The 19789-nt window shown below is 35.8% G+C and overlaps 1 non-coding gene across 1 annotated transcript; it reads left to right on the plus strand.

The window, feature by feature from the left end:
- The first annotated feature begins 237 nt into the window (after nucleotides 1–237).
- LOC117014784 (U6 spliceosomal RNA) lies at nucleotides 238–344 on the plus strand. Its single transcript, XR_004421607.1, has one exon. It is a non-coding gene; the product is annotated as a U6 spliceosomal RNA (small nuclear RNA).
- The last annotated feature ends 19445 nt before the right edge of the window (nucleotides 345–19789 follow it).

Raw genomic sequence — 19789 nt, forward strand, 5'->3', positions numbered from 1 at the left:
AAGGCAGAGAGCACTTGCTTACAAGTTAATGAAGCAAGGAAGTAATGGTAATATTTCTTCATTGGAAAATAAAAGTTAACATGGGTTATTGTCAAAGTTCTAACCCTCAACTATCCCCTTTTAGCAGTGACCTTGAATGAAAAGGCATTATATGGACAATAAGCTGTACCAAGTACTGGCATCCAAATCTCTTTAGCTGCTACTATTGTGATCTCAGAATGTTACTAAAGACACAGAGTGCTCGCTTCGGCAGCACATATACTAAAATTGGAACGATACAGAGAAGATTAGCATGGCCCCTGCGCAAGGATGACACGCAAATTCGTGAAGCGTTCCATATTTTTGTGGGATTATATCAAACTAAAAAGTTTTTTCACAGCAAAGGAAACCATCAATAAAACAAGAAGGGATCCTACTGAATGGGAAAAGATATTTGCCAGTGATATATCTGATAAGGGATTAATATCACAAATCTATGGAAAACTTACTCAACCCAACTCCAAAAAAACAAACGATCCAATTAAAAAATGGGCAGAGGACTTGAAGAGACATTTTTCTGAAAAGGACATACAGATGGCAAACAGACATATGAAGAAATGCTCAACCTCACTAACCATCAGAGAAATGCAAATAAAAACCACAATGAGATACCACCTCACCCCAGTCAGAATGGCTATCATCAATAAATCAACAAACAACAAGTGCTGGCGCGGATGTGGAGAAAAGGGAACGCTTGTGCACTGTTGGTGGGATTGCAGACTGGTGCAGCCGCTATGGAAAACAGTATGGAGGTATCTCAAAATTCTGAAAATGGAACTACCTTATGATCCAGTAATTCCACTCCTAGGTATCTATCCGGAGAAATCCAGAACTTCAATTCAAAAATCTCTATGCACTCCTATGTTTATTGCAGCACTATACACAATAGCTAAGACATGGAAACAACCAAAATGCCCATCGGTAGATGACTGGATTAAGAAACTGTGGTACATTTATACAATGGAGTATTATGCAGCCATAAGGAAGAAAGAAATCTTACCATTTGCAACAACATGGATGGATCTAGAGAACATTATGTTAAGTGAAATAAGTCAGACAGAGAAAGATAAGTTCCATATGATCTCACTTATTTGCGGATTCTAAAGAAAAGAATAAGTGAATGAACTAATCAGAAACTGTTTGGGAGACAATGAGGAAAAACTGAGGGTTGCTAGATGGGCGGGGGGAGTGGGGGGTGGGGGGGAGGGTGAGGGGATTGGAGGGCAGTCGGTGACCACAGGATGGCCACGGGGTTTGAAAATTAATCTGGGGAACGTAATTTGGTGGTTACCAGAGCGTAAGGGGGTTGGGGGGTGGGGGATGAGGGTGAGGGGGATCAAATGTACGGTGATGGAAGGGGAGCTGACTCTGGGTGGTGAACACACAGTGTGATTTATGGATGATGTGATTCAGAATTGCACAACTGAAATCTATGTAATTCTACTAACAATTGTCACCCCAATAAATTAAAAAAAAAAAAAAAAAACCCAAAAAAAAAAAAAAAAAAAAAAACACAGAGATTTCTCTTTTGCAAAGAGATCATTTTACTCTTTCCAGAATGCAGTATGTACTCATCACCAGCAGGACTTATACATTAAATAAGGAGTCCTTGTGACTGTAGTTAAGTTCTCTGATACTTGTTGGTGCTGGTTGTGCTTGGTGTTTGGAATTACATATATTTATGTTTACTTTGGATGTCAAGCTATTAACAAATGCCATCTTGGAATAATGAACCATGGGGTATTTTCTGAAAAAAACAACACATACACTCTTAAGTAATCATAGACTGTTTAATTAATGTGCTTAGACAAAATCAAGACACCTAGCTACCCAGAGATGTCCCTTTTAAAATCCATGGTTGAATGATGAAACTCAGGCCCATATTTCCATCTGACCCCATATTCTTTTAGAAACAAGAGTTAATAAACTTTACTTTTTACCATACAATGTCCCGGGTAAAGGTAGAGTGAATTAGTCCTGGGGGTAAATAAACTTCAGGGCTTTCATATGCCATCAAACTTAATTAAAAGACTGAAAAAGAATTTCAACTTTCGTATAACTACCAGGGTAGTCAACAGTGTTTTGGGTGTTTTCTCACCACCCCAAATATTTTTTTTTTGTGGAGTAATATACTTGTAATATTATATTTTATTCCTTAAGGGGGATCTCCCTTATTTGAGATTCTTAAGATCCTCTAGTTTAACATGCAGCACTTATTTTTTATAAGGTATGTTTTATCACTGAAGTGTTTTGTGGAGGAGACAAAGAGATGGTTGCATTCAGTCCTACCCACATGCAAATATGAGTGTTTGGTTTGGGGAGAGAAAGTACTTTTTCTTCCACACTGTTTTTTCCCCTCTAGTTGTCCTGACCTAACTCTCCATCTAGAGTGCTTATAAATATTCTGGCACATTTATACGAGTGTCTGTACCTGGGGCAAGTCAGATGGGGACTGAGCAAAGTGTCAGGAGAAGATAACACTTCTGTTGGAGAGCCAGAGAAGCAATTTGCTAGCTGCTGTCTTGTCAGCTAGATGCCAACCAGAAAGATAGGTAACAAAACTCCTCAACCCAGGCGATGTATATTCCTCCTGCTAAAGAAAATTTAGTGAGTGGCTGTGGCTCTGATTCTACTCCCATGTGGTTCCTAAGCCCCAGCAAAGGCCCCATCTTGACTGAGTGTGTGCGCTGGTGAGAGTTGGGCATGTGCTGCTGCTGCTGCTACTCTCTGCGCCACTCGAGATCAAATTCTGTATTTCCGAGACCTATTGAGCTTACCACATCGACACAGTTTCTCTTTTTCTCCACCACCTAAGGGATCGTACAAGGCTCCAGAACAAGAAGTATTTCTCTTTGTTCTCCTATCCTATATTCTCTCTAATCCGATTTTAAGCATGTGAATCTTACCCAGCCCCCCTGAAATTAAGATTTTTAAAACTCAAAAGCCAAGGGCTAACTCTATTTTTTCATTTTCCTGCTACGTCATCTCTTCTTTAAGGCAATACAAAGAATACCTACCTGGATGAATGCATGGATCAAAGAGAAAATATTAGAAGTAAAAGTCACATTGTAATGCTTCAAAAATATTATCTCACAATAACTTGTATATGCGTGGAGAGAGAAAAAAGTGATATGAACTCAGAGAATTGAAGTCGTAGTTCGCTATATTAAGATTATAGAGACAATTAGAGATCACTTGGTTTAATTCTTTCATTTATAGTGGGGAGAAAGGAAGTGACTTGTTCGATGTGACAGTGTAAGTAATTGGGGAAAAATAGGGTTTTCAACCCACATTGTTTTCACTTTAGTTTATAGAAAAAAATACATACTTTAATGTTAGTCAAATTCATATTTTAATTTATATCTGAAAGGGCTTTTTATTAAAATATGAAATTAATTAATTCTGTAATTTACTAACATGAGATCTTGACAAGTATTAAACATCTCTAAGGGTTGTCTGTGAGGATAATATTACACTTTGTAAACTTGTGATAATCAAACTATGTGAAGTATCTAAATTCTTGGCACATGCTCGATAATAATTCATAACTATGGTATGTAGTATAATGCTATATGGTAACTTATATTTATAGTTGCAGGTTATCATATGAATTTGAGATCAACTATGCTAGTACGATGTTTAAATAACATGTAATAATATGCTATTTTGAAGGCTGAGATATCCATTAATAGGCAAAGATAATCCAAAGTACTTTTGAACTTTTATTATTCATTTCCAAAAAGTATGCCTTAAATTAGAAGCATTGAAACATTTGTAAACAGGATTCTTTGATATTTTGTTAAGAACAGTACACCCAATCATAATACTTGTCAGTTGAAAAGAGGATAATAGGAAAAATAGATTAAATGTCTAGGATCTTTTCTTTTTTTTTTCTTCCACACAAGAAAACTGAGCCCTACAGAGGGAAATTACTTTCCCAAGGAGATAGAGCCAGGTATAGAATTCCAAAATACAGGTATCTAATCTGGGTCACATACTCTCTGTCCAATTTGTAATTAAGAGTAGGAAATATAAACCTCAAACCTAGAGGCAGTTCAGACTCTTTCTCTGCCTTCATACTACACCTTATATCAACTATCAGATGCACTGCAAGTTGCCTCATATAACTTCAGACTCACTCCTCATCAACAAAACATAGACGACGAGAGCCAGATCTGACTGCCCCAAACTTCTTGTAAATGTATTCCTTACTTCCAAAGTTATTTTTTTCCAAGGCTTTCTAAAACACACTTTATTGAATTCCCACAATTCTACTTTTTTGGCATTTGCTCATTTTTATTTGTCCAGATCTTTCATTAAGAGAAAAAACTGGTTGCTCTACCAGTTTCAACCTATTTCTAAAATAACGAAAAAAGACTCATTTTCTGATCACTTCCTTTATTTAAGCAAATTGAAAAAATAAAAATAAACAAATGCAGGAGTGATTCAGAGATAACAAAGGGATTTTACCTAAACAATCCCAATCACAAAGACACAAAAATACTAGTCAAAGACGCAGAATTAATGAAGGACAGTGAGAACTGCTTTTATCATAGACACACCTGAAATAGGTTCTCAAACCAGTTATGTTCAGTTTAATAATAGCTAACAATATAACCTGATGCCAGAATATTTTTTATAAAGACATTTTAAAAATTAAACCTCACCCATTTATAATCTATATAAACAGATTATAAAGACAAAGACAAAACTCTTCTACATCAGTATTCTGGTGAAAGTACAGTAACAGAACAAGTAAAAAGGCCAACAGTGAAACTCAAGAGCAGGTTCAAACACTGTAAACTCACTTCCTGAGACTATGAGTTGTATCTCATGATTTTAAAAAGGGGACTTTTTTTATATAAATAAGAAAACACTTTCATCAGCATGAAGCACAGTCAAACATTATTATAACAAATGTTTTTGACATGACAACACAGCAGAGAATTTGCAGGACAGGGAGAAATTTGTGTGGCCAATTATTTCCCTGTTTACATCTTCTAATTTTTCAAAATACGCTTTGCTGTGTAAATTTGGTCTTATTACTTAACCTCTTTGATGCTCTCCAGTCTCAAAATAAAATTAATACAATAATATCTACCTCACCTGTCACTAGGTGTAAATGTTGAAGAAAAGGCCAACAGATTTTCTCAAAGAATAGGATGTAAAGGTAAGAGAAAGAGAAGTGTCAAGAATAACATCAAGGTATCTAGCCTGCAGGTCTGGAAAATGGCATTGCCATCATTTGAGTTAGGAAAGCTTGTGCAGAGAGCAGGTCTGAGATACACACTCCTTCAGTACACAGGGCCCCAGGTCCTGGAGAACATTTAACAGCAAAAGTCTAGAAACATAAAAGAGTCAGAGTTCTGTTCAAACCGTTATTTAGCCCAGTCCTAGCACACATGGACTCTGTTTTATTGGATTCTATAGCAACGGATGACTACATGTGGCTGCTCGAGATATTTCAATATGAAAAGCGCTTATTTCTAAGAAAGTTCTTTATCTCCCAATAAGATTACCTGCAGAAAAGTGGGTCACAGTTACCAAAATGATATTTGCGTTTTCCTAATTACTTTATTATGTAAAACATTTTATGTTTGTGGGGGAAAAAAACCTTTGATATGTATTAGAAATCATATCCAAAATACTATTTTTAAAATGCCATAGACTTTTAGACATAATCAAAAGATAAAATTCCAGCTGGAATGGAGGATATAGTGGTTGAAGGATCAACATCAGAAACATTTTGAACATGACACTTTTCTATGAATAATTGTTAGAATGCACAACTCCTTTCTGGCTGATAAATCCCTTCCCTTAGCAACTGTAGGGGTGCTAAATTATTCACCTTTCCTGTTGGGCAGTCAGTGGATATCTAAAATGTATAAATAAGTAAATAAATATTACACTCTATTATTTAGAATTATAAAATTATCTAGCAGGGCAATAAAATATTAAAATCTACAAATCAGTGAGACAATGTTGAGAACAAGTATAGTTTTCATGGGACGAAGTCAATAGATAGTATGCGCTAGGAGTCTGCGCGGAAAACAGGTGGCAGGCACACTGCTATTGAACAGAAGTTAATGAAAAGCAATTTATACAGTTGTGGACTATGTTTAGGTAAAACAATAAGAGGTGATAAATTACTCAGATTCTATCAAGACGCAGGGGGAAAGAAGCAATTTCCAGTAGGGGAAGCTTATTCAGAGGAGTTGTGGCTGAAAGGAGCTATAGACATAGATGGGAGCCATTGTCCACCTACCACCCAACAGCAAGCCAGCCGGACATATCTTCTCCCTTTCTGGCTGATCTCCTGACAATGCCATTGGCCAAACCCATTTGGGAGATACAGGGTATGGGAGCCTAGACAGTGACATCCAGAGGTCAGCCTCCTAGGTCACAGTGCTGGGTGGAGAATGGTCGAGAATGGACTCAGAGAAGTACAGAGGATTCCAGCACAGATATTCTCTAAGATGGGAGGCTTAAACATGTTAAAGTTGCCTCAAAAAGCACATAGATGATTATAAAGAAACATAATTATTTTAACACAGAAAAGTTGAAAAAGGAAAATTACAAAATATTATTACCACTCAGAAATAACCATTGTTAATAAATTATTTACATATTTCAGACCTCTCTAGATAAATAGATGATAGATAGATAATCAAGATAAATAAATATGTAAGTGGACAGATTGATAGAAGACGTTTAAAATGATATAATCACTATTTCTTATAAAGAGGACTAAACATAATATTGAACACAATGGAGGTTAAATCTAAGACATTTACAGTATAACTGAAGTGGAATTCAATGATTTAGTAATACGTATTTCTTTACCACAAGTTTCATTAATGTATATATTTACAATATGTGCCTTAGAATACATTACCTTGTTTTAAAATGTACACTTTGTGTGACTTATTAAACTTCCTATTTATCATTTATTTATAACTGTATGGACTCACAGATTTTTATTTTTTTCTATGGCTATAATCTAATTTTATCATTATTTATCTGGATGATTAAAATACCCCCAACTTAGCCAGTGGGGACACCTTCAAGAGGATTTCTCTGTCCTTTTGACATCACCATCATTCTAAGAGTAGTTCCTTACTTCCCAGCATTACAAAATGTTCAAGGCTCATCTTGTGCTTTCCTTGCCCAAGCCCTAGCAACAGCCATTTCGCCCAAGTATGCCTGCTTTTTTTAGTGGAGAATTCTATTTCAAAATCAAAATGTAAAAGATAATTATGCTTATTGTTATGAGTGTATCATTGTTCTCAAATGCTCTTTGTAGAGCGAGGGACTGCACACATACCCATTTACACCTATGTTTAGTTATATATCTATTAATCAAGCTACCAATCACTGTATCTATTTATCTATCTACATTAAAAATCTTGAGTCCACACTGATATCTTCAATTCTGCTCTAACAAGACGTTATTTTATTTTCTCTTTTTCCATATTTGCAACTCTCTTCTCTAACAATGAGACACTTGGCTCCCATTATACGCAATAGTTTTGCTTATTTAATTAATCCCTGTATGTTAAAAATCTCCCTTACTGCATACACACACACACACACACACACACACACACACACACACACGCACGCACACCACTTCGCCTGCCAGGATGCCAATGTTCGATGTTCCATGTTGAGTTGTTTAATCTCACCACACAGAAACTCTTCTCAATCCAATTTGGCTTCAATACCCTGTTCAGGGCTCTAAAACCTGCCCTTGCACACCTCTCTCACATTAGTTGGGTTCTGAAATTTCACTCTGGGACACACAGTTTTCCCCTCTCCCCAATATGGACAAGAAACTTGCTTTGGACTGAACCATTTAGGAAGAGAAGGGAAGAGAAAGAGGAATAAGAGAACAATTTGTTATTCTAGATGTCAATATTAGAAACAGAAAAAGAAGTATGAAACCAGTGAACTAACTTTCCACCATAAAGAAAAATCTAGAAAAAGAGCCAACTAAAAGAATGGAAATAATAGAAGAAAAAAATAAGTGGAGAAATCAATAAAATAGAAATTAGACAAATATAACGAACCAATAAAAACAAAAGTTGGTTCTTTCATTAAGTCTTTTCGCAAAACTGCTCAAAAAATAAAGAGAAAACTAATTAACAATATCAGTGATAAAAGAGTGGACATTACTACAGATAGTAAAGGATAATTAAGTAATATTATGAATAAAAAATATTATGTCAACGAATTTGACAACTTAGATGGAATGGGCACATTCCTTGATAAACAGTTTATTGGCATGAACACAGAAGAAATTATAAATCTGAATACTCATAAGAAAATTTAATTATTAATCAAAAACCTCACAAAGAGAAGTCTGGTCACAGATGACTTCATGGTAAACGCTAACAAACAACTAATAAAGAAATAAGATCAATTCTGCAAAATATGAAGATGGAGGAAATACTCACCAAATTATTTTATCAGACAGCATAATCCTGATACCAAAATCTGACAAACACATTATAAAAAATAAAATTATAGACCAATATAAGTTATGACCAAAAAAAAACAACAAACAATCAAAAAAACCACTCTAACAAAATATTAGCAAATCAAATCCAACAATAGTTTAAAAAGAGAATGCATCATGACTAAGTGGTTTTTAACCTAGGTATAAAGGCCCCGTATAATAAAAAATCAATCCATGTATTTTCTCATATAAATAGTACAAAGGAGATAAATTATACAATTATCTTAATAGGTATAAAAAAAGCATTTATGATAAAACTTAAGGAAACTTATTCAATTTATGAGTATAAATGAAATAACCTAGAATTAGCATTATTCTTAATTATGAAGGACCGAATGCTTTCTCCCTAAGAGTGGGAACAAGGCAAGGCTGTTGCTCCTCAACACTTGCCTTGAACTTTTCAGTGAGAGTCTTAACTAGTGCAATAAAGCAAGAAACAGAAGAGAAGGGATTAATATTAAAAAATAAGAAGTAAATTATTATCATCCATAGGTGACATAATTATTAATATAGAACTTAATAAGCAAGTCCTAGATATGGTAGTAAGACAAGAAAAAGAAATAAAAGGCATCCAAATTGGAAAGGAATAAGTAAAACTGTCATTATTTGCAGACGACATGATGCTATATAGAGAGAGAACCCTAAAAATTCCACCAAAAACTATTAGAACTGATAAATAAATTCAGTAAAGTATCAGGGTACAAAATTAATATTCAGAAATCAGTTACATTTTTAAATTTCTATTCAATTTATTGGGGTGACATTGGTTAATAAAATTATATAGATTTCATGTGCAAAATTCTATAATACATCATCTATATATTGCATTGTTTATTCACCATGCAGACTCAGTTTTCCTTCCATCACCATATATTTTTACCACATTTACCCTCTTCCAATAATGAACTGTCAGAAAAAGAAATTAAGAAACCAGTCCCATTTACAATTGCATTAAAAAAAGTAAACCCTAGGAATAAATTAGGAGGTAAAGACCTGTACTTGGATAATTATAAGACATTGAAGAAAGAAATTGAAGACACAGATAAATGGAAGCATATACTGTGCTCATGGATAGGAAGAATTAACATCATTAAAATGTCCATACTACCCACAGCAAACTATAGATTTAATGTAATTCCTATCAAAATACCAATGGCATTCTCCACAGACCTAGAACAAATAATCCTAAAATTTATATGGAACCAAAAAAGATCCCAATAGCCACAGCAGTCTTGAGAAAGAAGAACAAAGTTGGAGGTATTATGCTGCCTGATATGAAACTATACTACAAGTCTATAGTAATCAAAACAGCATGGTACTGGCATAAAAACAGACACAGAGATCAATGGAACAGAATGAAGAGTCCAGAAATAAACCTACACTTATACAGTCAATTAATTTATGACAAAGGAGGTAAGAGTATACAATGGGGTAAATACAGTCTAGTCAATAAATGGTATTAGGAAAACTGGACAGACACACACAAAAAATGAAACTGGACCACCTTCTTACTCCACTTACAAGAATAAACTCAAAATAGATTAAAGACTTAAATGTAAGACCTGAAACCATAAATCTCCTAGAAGAAAACATAGGCAGTATACTCACTGACATTGTTCTTAGTTATGCTTTTTTTCTGATGTATCTCTTTGGGAAAGGGAAACAAAAGAAAAAAATAAACAAATGGGACTGCATCAAATTAAAAAGTTACCGCACAGCAAAGGAAACCATCAACAAAATGAAAAGACAACCTACTGGATGGGAGATGATATTCGCCAATGGTATATCCAATAAAGGGTTAATATCCAACATTTATAAAGAACTCATAGAACTTAAACATAAAAAACAAACAAACAAAAAACCCAAACAATCCGATTGAAAAATGGGCAGAGGACTTGAATAGACATTTCTCCAAAGAGGATGTACAGATGGCCAATAGACATGTGAAAAGATGCTTAATGTCATTAATCATCAGAGAAATTCAAATTAAAACCATACCAAACACCTATCAGAATGTTTACTGTCAATAAATCAACAAATAAGTGTTGGCGAGGTTGTAGAGAAAAGGAAACACTCGTGCACTGTGGGTGGGATTGCAAATTAGTGCAGCCACTATGGAAAACAGTATGGAGTTTCCTCAAAAAATTTACTAGGACCTAGCAGTTCCACTTCTGGGTATGTGTCCAAAGAAATCCAAAACACTAATTCAAAAACATATGTGCCCCCCTAGGTTCACTGTAGCACTATTTACAATAGCCAAGATATGGAAGCAACCTAAGTGTCCATCAATAGAAGTTTGGAGATAGAAGATGATGTATATACAGAAGGTGCCAAAACAATGTATACCCATTCTAAATGTGTATACATTTTATTAAAATTGTAATGCTCAATATATACTGATAACAAAAATGAACATAAGTCACATTTGACTTCTGCAATTACAAGACGTACTCAAAGTGATTACCATCAATGTCCAGACACTTCTGATTACTGCAAACTACTTCTTGAGCAACACTGATCAAAGTGTCCACTTGTATCGCTGTGCATGCCATTTCAATTTCTTCATATAGTACCGTGTGTCTCAAACTTATCACGAATGCATGCAGTTGTTAGGCATGTTAGAATTTCTGTTGCATACTCACACCTCCATTGTTGTACTTCTACAATGTTCTAGAATTCCAAATACTACTTCAAAATGGTCTTGTGCTCCTTGAACAACAGCTGTGTTCCCACCATTTTCTTTGACTGTCCTTCCTATTGCATGGTGACTCCAGCATTCATTTGATTAATGCCATCTTTTGAGTGAACATCATACTACACATTGCTACCATAATTCATTTCAACCTTGAAAAGTATTATAATACATAGATAACATCTCTTAAAATGTGTATATATATATATTTTGGCACCCCCAATATAGACAATGGAATATTACTCAGCTGTTAACAAAGAATAAAATCTTACCATTTGCAACAATATGGATGGACCTAGAGGATATTATGTTAAGTGAAAGTCAGACAGAGAAAGACAAATACCATATGATCTCACTTATATGTGAAATTTAAAGAACAAAATAAACAAACAAACAGAAACAGACTCATAGATGCAGAGAACAAACTAATGACTGCTAGATGGGATGGGTATTGGGGGACTGGATGAAAAAGGTGAAGGGATTAAGAAGTACATAGGGCAGTCGGTGACCACAGGATGGCCACGGGTTTGAAAATTAATCTGGGGAACGTAATTTGGTGGTTACCAGAGGGTAAGGGGGGTGGGGGGTGGGGGATGAGGGTGAGGGAGATCAAATGTATGGTGATGGAAGGAGAACTGACTCTGGGTGGTGAACACACAGTGTGATTTATGGATGATGTGATACAGAATTGTACACCTGAAATCTATGTAATTATGCTGACAATTGTCACCCCAATAAATTTAAAAAAAATAAAATTAAAAAAAAAAGAAGTACAAATTGGTAGTTACAAAATAGTCACAGGGATGTAAAGTATGGTATAGGGAATATAGTCAATAATATTATAATAACTGTGTATAGTGCCAGGTGGTACTAGATTAATCAAGGGGCTCCCTTTATAAATTACATAAATGTCTAACCACTATGCTATACACTTGAAAATAATATAAAATAATATCAACTGTAATTAAAAATAAAGACAAAGTATTTTTTAGAAACAAAACACACAGTGAGCAATAAAAGTCTATACAATTTTTTTTTTTTTTTAAAGTGTGTCAACCAAATGATAGGTAATGAAGAGAACTCTAAAACCTGTCTGGAACAAAACAAAAACCTTTCTCAGTAGATTGCCATCCTGCCTGAAATTCTAAAATTGCAATTTTAGATGTAATTTCCTGATGAACAGTTTTAAATATTTAACTATTTGTGCTTTAAAATGCAAACCAGAATGTTATTGTTAAAATTACGTAAGCCAGGAAATAGATGTTCCCATTATAGTCTTCTCACTTAGTACGATAAACTATTAATTTGTCAATTTTTAAATAAGCTTTTTATGAATAGTTTTAATTTTACATAATATTGAATTATGTAGATATATTACAATTTAACCATTCTTTACTGTTGGATGTTTGTTTCTGCTTTTCTCTTTTATAAGTAACCATGCAATTAAAAAAAGAGAGAGCCCAATAAAATTCAGAAAAAAATTCTTCTGGAGTACATATATTTACCAAGTTCACCGGACACAAAGTTACTAATCAAAAATCAATTCTCTTTCTGTACAAAGGAAAAAAAAAAAAAAAAAGGAAAATAAAAATTTTAAAATGTCATTTAATGTATTATCAAATCTATCAAATAACTAAGAATAAATCAAAGATATCTTTGCTGAAAACTACAAAATATTGCTGAAGTAATTAAAAAAAACTGAAATAAATATTAGAGACATATACAATATTCATGGATTGTTAATATTGTTAATATCCTCCCTCCCAAACTGATCTCTAAATTCACTGTAATCTCAACGGAAATACCAGCAGAGTTTTTGAACAAATTGACAAGATGACTCTAAAATTTATATAGGAATGTAAAGGATTTAGGATGACCAACACAATTTCATATTTGCACCCTGTGGCATTTCTAAGATTCCGTGATCAAGAGAGTGACAGTTATCACAATGACAGAGTGACTTAAGGTAAGGAAGAGGAATTCAAAATAAAGCAAAGCAGCTATGTACTTACTATGTTCTAGGCATCATGTAGGTACTGGGTATGTATTATGTCATTTAGTCCTCACAGTAAACCTATGCGGCAGGTATAATTAGGACTTCTACTTTATAGATGAAGAAACTGTTAAGTTACTTGTCTGAAGTCATATATATTAGGTGGCAGACCCAGAATACGAAGAAGGGCTTTCAGATTGCAGGTAATATCCACAAGTGAAAAGGTATAGATAAAAATGGCATTGATATTCCATACACAATATTAACAAGCTGAAACACGTTTACCTTTCTAATGTATTATCAGTACCTCTAAATAAAAACCTCTAAATATTGTTTCATTATAAAGTGAAACCTTGGTCTTCATGGTATAGACTAAAAATAGTTATTTCCAAAACCTTTCAAAATGGTCACATGAACAACATGCCGATGTGAGTATTTAAGATTGAATGATAGTTTGAAAATAGTAGCGATATTGAGAGATGCTAGAGCCAGGCTGAATCCCAAGTCATTATTCCCAGAAATTATACAGTAAAGAGAATAGACATGGACATTCTCAGACTTCCATTTATTCCAGCAGTGGGGAGCCCTGAATTAAAGCATTTTGGAAAAAAACCAACATTTTTTATTATACAAGGATCATTCTCAGAAAGTAAAACAAAATCAATAGGTAGGTTTTCCCTGTATCATTCAGTAAGAAAAAAATTATTAAATAGGAGTAACTACCCTACTTTGAATGAGAAAAAGCTAAATGTTATTAAATATTGATTCTAATATTTGTTGAGCCTTCCTACAAGGAGAGAAAGATACAAAAGCACAGCTATTGCATTTGAGAAATTTATAGTTTAGTGAGTAAACAAATATGTATGTCAAGAACTAAAAGTACAGCAAAATCAGAATTGAAAAGTTCATCTAAATTGCCAAAGCATAAGTGGATTCTGGAGGCCTGGAGAAGGGATCAGTCAGGGATGAATGCAAGGGGAAGAAAGTTATCAAGGAAGTATGATAAATCAATAGGGGGGCAAGGAGGAGAAATGCATTCTGGATAAAGAATCACCATAATCAGAGACAAGGTGGATTAAAAGAGCACAGCATGTTTAGGAAACTGCAAGTAACTCAATATGACTATATAAATGTGTGGTATGTGGACAGGCAATGAGGCTCAGGGGGCAGGATGTGCAGGATTTGGAATTTTATCCGGAGGTTACAGAACCGTGGAAGATTTTACTCACTGGGGCAATATCTCTGTAGTGTATTGGTAATCTGGCTCCAGCGGGAGTCTGGATGATGACTAAAAGGCTCCCTGCAATCTTTCACAGGGAATAAGACGTGGGCCAAATCTAAAGACATAGAAGTGAGATAGAAAAGTGAATTTGAAGATATATAGCAGGCAGAATCAACAGAAACGAGCAAACTTGAATATGCAGAGACTGCAGAAGAGTGGCTGACTCGGAATTGTGGCACAGGTTGCTAGGTGAATGCAAGCACTGCTAAAGGATGACTTTGATCACCTTTCCAGTTATAGACTTCTAGAACTAAATTAAGAGAGGGCACCACATAAGATAAGTAGAACCCCTAATTTCTTAATGGGAATTTTACCCACACATCTTTTGTGAATTAAACTTTGACAAAATAAGAGCAACCTTGAATTTTCTAAGCTTTAACTTTCATCAAATGACAGAATGACCAACGACTTTGTTTGGCAATCCTACTTTTACCCAGAACCTGAGATGGCAATTTTTCATGCCATAAGGATTCAGACACATAATTCCTTTCTAAACATTGTGCATGATTCACTCTGTCTGACTAATAACCTGAGAGTAAGTAAAAGAGAAGAAGAGAAAAAATTGCCACAGAATAGATAAAGGTGAGGCCAAGGAAATACGTTGAATGTGAACACCTGCTATTCTACACATAATGAGTTATTTTAGAAGTTTCAAGTTGAATAAGCACCAAAAGCCCCTGTGGAAACAAACATCTCCACCCAGAATGATTTCTCCTCTTACCACACTCTGGGATCTTATTCTGTTCTGCTGAAAGCGAGTTAAGTACAGATATCACTGTACACTGTTGGCATTATATGCATATGGCCCAAGTTACTATGAACAGAACAGAGACATCGTTCCTCCTAATATCTCCACATTTGTTCATACCTTGATCTCATCCACAATCTGAGCTAAGCTCTGGAAATTCAGCTTCATACGCTACGTTTGACCTCAGGCAGTTTTCCAGGAAACTCCCTGTCCCTGGGCCCCTCTTTACCTCTGAGGAATCCCAGCACAGATTGGTCGTTTAATGGGAAGGCCCAGGAGTGAGGATCAAGCGATCTCATCTCACCTCACTCAAGTTTCCATTCCTTAAAGTGGAAACGCTCATGATTCAGCCACTACATCATAGATAAAACCAAACAGAATGATGTTGCAAAATGTTCTTTGTAAGCTTAAAACGCTGCACAGATTTGAAGGATTATACTTGCGGTCTAACCTTTCTCAGCCAGTTTATACATTTTGTCTGAATTACATTAGTAGTGAACTTCATTTCTTCTTCTATATTATGAGGATAAAAATAGTGCCTTAACAGAGTGGTTTTAAGAACAAAATGAGTAAACATGTGAACTATATGGCACAAGTCTTGGAAACACTAAACACTAAATAAAAGGTGATACTCTTGGTAGATGTATTGCTATTATTAGTTTATTTTTATTGATCCATTCCAAAGTAATCAGTATTTTGTTTTAGCTGACCTACAGGGTATAAACGCAGTGCTTGGTGGATATTCTGCAGGCAGATTGTGCAGAGGGGATGGTGCAATCATACATGGTTTGCAGGACGTAGTAGTGCATTGCTTGTTTAAGTAGTAGGCACAGCCCAGGCCATGGCCCTAGATTGGTACGAGCACAGCGTTATCCACTGATAATAAATAGGGCTTGATGACACAGTGAGTCTAAGCTTTCTTAGAATTGAGACTCATGGAATGAGGGCCAAGACAGTATCTTGTGTGCATTTTGACCCATCAATGGCAGTGAGTTTGATACATTCCCCTGCGGATAGGGTTGCTACAGGCAAGTAATGTTATCCTTTCAGGTGTGGAAAATGCTTAGCCTGCCCCTTAATTCAGATCCTAGAACTTGAGAATTGGACAAGACCCTCGTGATCATTTAGCTTAAACCACTTACTTCCCAGACAATGAGACGAGGCCCAGAGAGAAGTGACTTGCCAAAGGTTGCTCAGCTTGTCAGTGGAGAAACCCAGCCAGGTCTCCTGACTCTAAACTAGGGTTTGCTTCCTTTTCTATTTTACACTTAGTTAATTTGGTCTCTGTGGGCCCAGCTCACCTTGTTTTTGGCTTTTGGAGGCTAAGCACCTGGGTGGTTTCTTATCTGAGTCTTGGACAGTAGCCAGGCATGCGGATGGGCAGGGGTGGCTGACTCAGACTTCAGAACACTTTGTGCCTAAGGGGCCAAGCCATAGTCTGAAAGAAGGGTGTGGGATCTGGGCGCTGCCCCATAGCTCCACGTTCTGTCAGCATGACTGCAGGGAGTGGGGGGCAAGGGGGTGGGGGTTGTGGCGAGAAGCATGGTCTCGCCCTGCAGCGCTCCTGCTAATGAGTTCTGGGACATGGAGCAGCTTTGATTAATCACCCAGCTCAGGGTACGCTTGGCCCAGGTAAGCTGAGCAGTGCATTAAAAAGGCATCTCTCTGCGTGCAGAGAGTGAAAAGAGAGATGTGCTTTCACAGGAAAAATCTGTATTATTTTGATGCATTTGTTTATTTATGCAAGAGATACTTATTGATGACCTACTACAATCGAGTAGGTGCACAAATATGCAGATATACAAAAGCAAATTACAAGACTCTTGTCCTCAGAAAGTGAGAGATGGAAAGTAAAGAGCCACATTTTATACGGTGAGATATGTGCTGGGACAGTGGTAAGAACAAGGCATGTGGAAAGTCCATGAGAGGACTGTTGTGTGTGTTTATCTTGTGCATGTGCACAGTGCTTAGGAAGGTTTTTCCTGAAAATGATGTTTGAACTGAATCTTTAAAGATACAGAGGTAGCATAACGATGGAGGTGTCAGACAGCGTGGCTGTTGTGGGGAATTAGTAACTCAGTATGTGCAGAGTACAGAATCAAAACTAAGCATTATTAGAGGACGCTCGGCATGTCATTATCAAGTCATTATAGAAATGTTCCATCTCACTGACCTATTGAGCAAACTGAAGCTTGGGAAGAGTAAGCCATTCTTCAAGACTCAGGAGATGTCAAGCACCACGCCAAGATTAAGGTGGACATTTGTGTTTTTTGTGCCTCTTATCCTAGACTCAGCAGGGCATAGTTGAAGATAATTATTTTCAAGTCTTCCTCAATGTAGAGACAGGACAGTAATTTGAAACTGAGATATTTTCTTATAGAAACCATGGTGTAGATGTTGGTTTCGACCTAGGTTTATCCCACAGAAAGCTACTTCATCCATAGTGCACTGTAGCAAAGTACTAACAGTAACCAACTGTCAAATACAACCAAGCTTGTGTGGGGACATGTCCTTAAACTTGGAATGCTTGGAAAATCTCACCTTTACCCTCCTGAAGTGGGAGATAGAGACTTCAAGATCACTATTGACAGGGTCCAGGGGGATAGGGAGTGAGAATGCAAAGAAAGAATGTGACCAAGGGACACTAGGGACCCAGAAAGTGTGGGGCACAGCATCTTTCCTAGAGTAAAGTCTTCAGGGACACTTCTCAGCCCTACAATCCCCATAGTCACCCATCCCTTCTTTTCTTCAGAAAAGCCTTCCATATCTCCTCAGGCATATGACCATACTTTTCTCCTCTCTGATGTCCCATAGATCTTTTCCTTCCCTCCTGAAACAAGCAACTCAAAATTTGCAAGTTTCATAAAGGGCATTTGTTGCTAGAAACTATGAAACATTAAAAAATGAAAAGATCTCCAATGCCTTTACATTTTCCTTTTTCAAGTAGATCCTTTGGAGAAAGTAAAAAATGTGCAATCAGATCCACCCTTATTGTAAAGAGGCCAGGAATTCTACTTGGGCTACCCATCTTGCGCCCGTCTAAGTTAAGTGGCTAGTATGGTAGGTCTTGTCTCATCTTTACTTTGAGCTTACTAAAAACAAAAAACAGAGTAAGAAAACTCAGCATGCTGGTGGTTCTCTGATCCCCAAAGCATCCTGCCATCACAGTCCTGGATGCCCAGGAACAGAAAAAGAGGGCAGGGTGGAGAAAACACATAAAAAACATGGCAGACTCTAATATTATTGTCCTGTCACAAATTTTATCTTCCCGCTCTAACAATAACAAAAACTGCTATATATATATATATATAATTATATACTGCTTGAGCATTTCCCCAAAATGTTTAAACACTTTTTAAAAGAATTTAAGAAACAGTTCTTTAAGTGTGAATTATGGATTGATTCAGTATAGTTACTGGAAAGAATCTCAAAGGTGAGCGGTCCAACTTCTTTATTCTTCAGGCGACAAAACTGAGGCACACTGAGAGTACCCCATTTGTTCATGTTCATGAAGGTGACCACAGGCATGTTCACAGTCAACACAGCACTTTCATATTCATTACTGAAATCGTTATTCATGGAACTCTATGTTTGTGCCAAATCAGATTGGTTCAAGTGATTTGCCTAAAGCCACACAGTTAACGTGACAACTGTAAACAGACCCCAGATTTCTTAGGTTCCAATCCCAGTGCTTATACAACTCTGTAAAGATGGCCTTGTGGGATTCCCCCCAAAACATTCAACCCTCAAAAAAAAAGTTGAGAACTTAAAAAGAAACGATAACTGCTTTCTTTGGGTAGTTGCAATTAAAAAAGAAAAAGCCCCAAGGTCAAAACTGTAAAAACAACTCTTCTCAGAATGAGTTTTAAATGAGCCATCTGTTTTTATTTCTTTAAATAGGTAATATTTTACATGGCTCATCACATAACAATACAGAACACTTTAAAATTTAGAATTTCTATAACTTTTTCATTAAAAAAAATTCTCACATACATTGTCATCTGGTTTGACCATTCTCAGAAACGAATTGCTGTTATTGTTATTATTATATTATTATCATTAGTATTATTATCTCCTCTTTGGATATGAGAAACTGAGGCCCACAATCTCTAAGGTAATAAATAACAGTATAAACATAGGTTTTCTGATTCTAAATCCAATAGGTTAAATATTACTTCTGGCACATTTTGAACCATTTCTTGTTGCATTGGCTTCAGTCTCATGGAGAAACACATTTTGGAAAGCACAGTCTTGCATAGTGCTTATATATTTAAATGTCTACTTGCTTCTAGGAAAATAACGACCCTATAGATTGGAGACCATTGGATTATCATGTGCTGCATAATGAAGGATTTTTGCTATAAGTACTAACACGAAAAATTGGTTTGCAAAACATATTCATGAGTACTCACCCACCAAAATCAAGTTTTTAGTTAAAATTTCAATTTCAATCTGTTCCTCAGGTAAACATGTGAATTAATGAAAAATTAAAATATATAAATTTTATATATTTCTCT

Source organism: Rhinolophus ferrumequinum, chromosome 2, assembly GCF_004115265.2.
Source record: "Rhinolophus ferrumequinum isolate MPI-CBG mRhiFer1 chromosome 2, mRhiFer1_v1.p, whole genome shotgun sequence".
NCBI lineage: Eukaryota > Metazoa > Chordata > Mammalia > Chiroptera > Rhinolophidae > Rhinolophus > Rhinolophus ferrumequinum.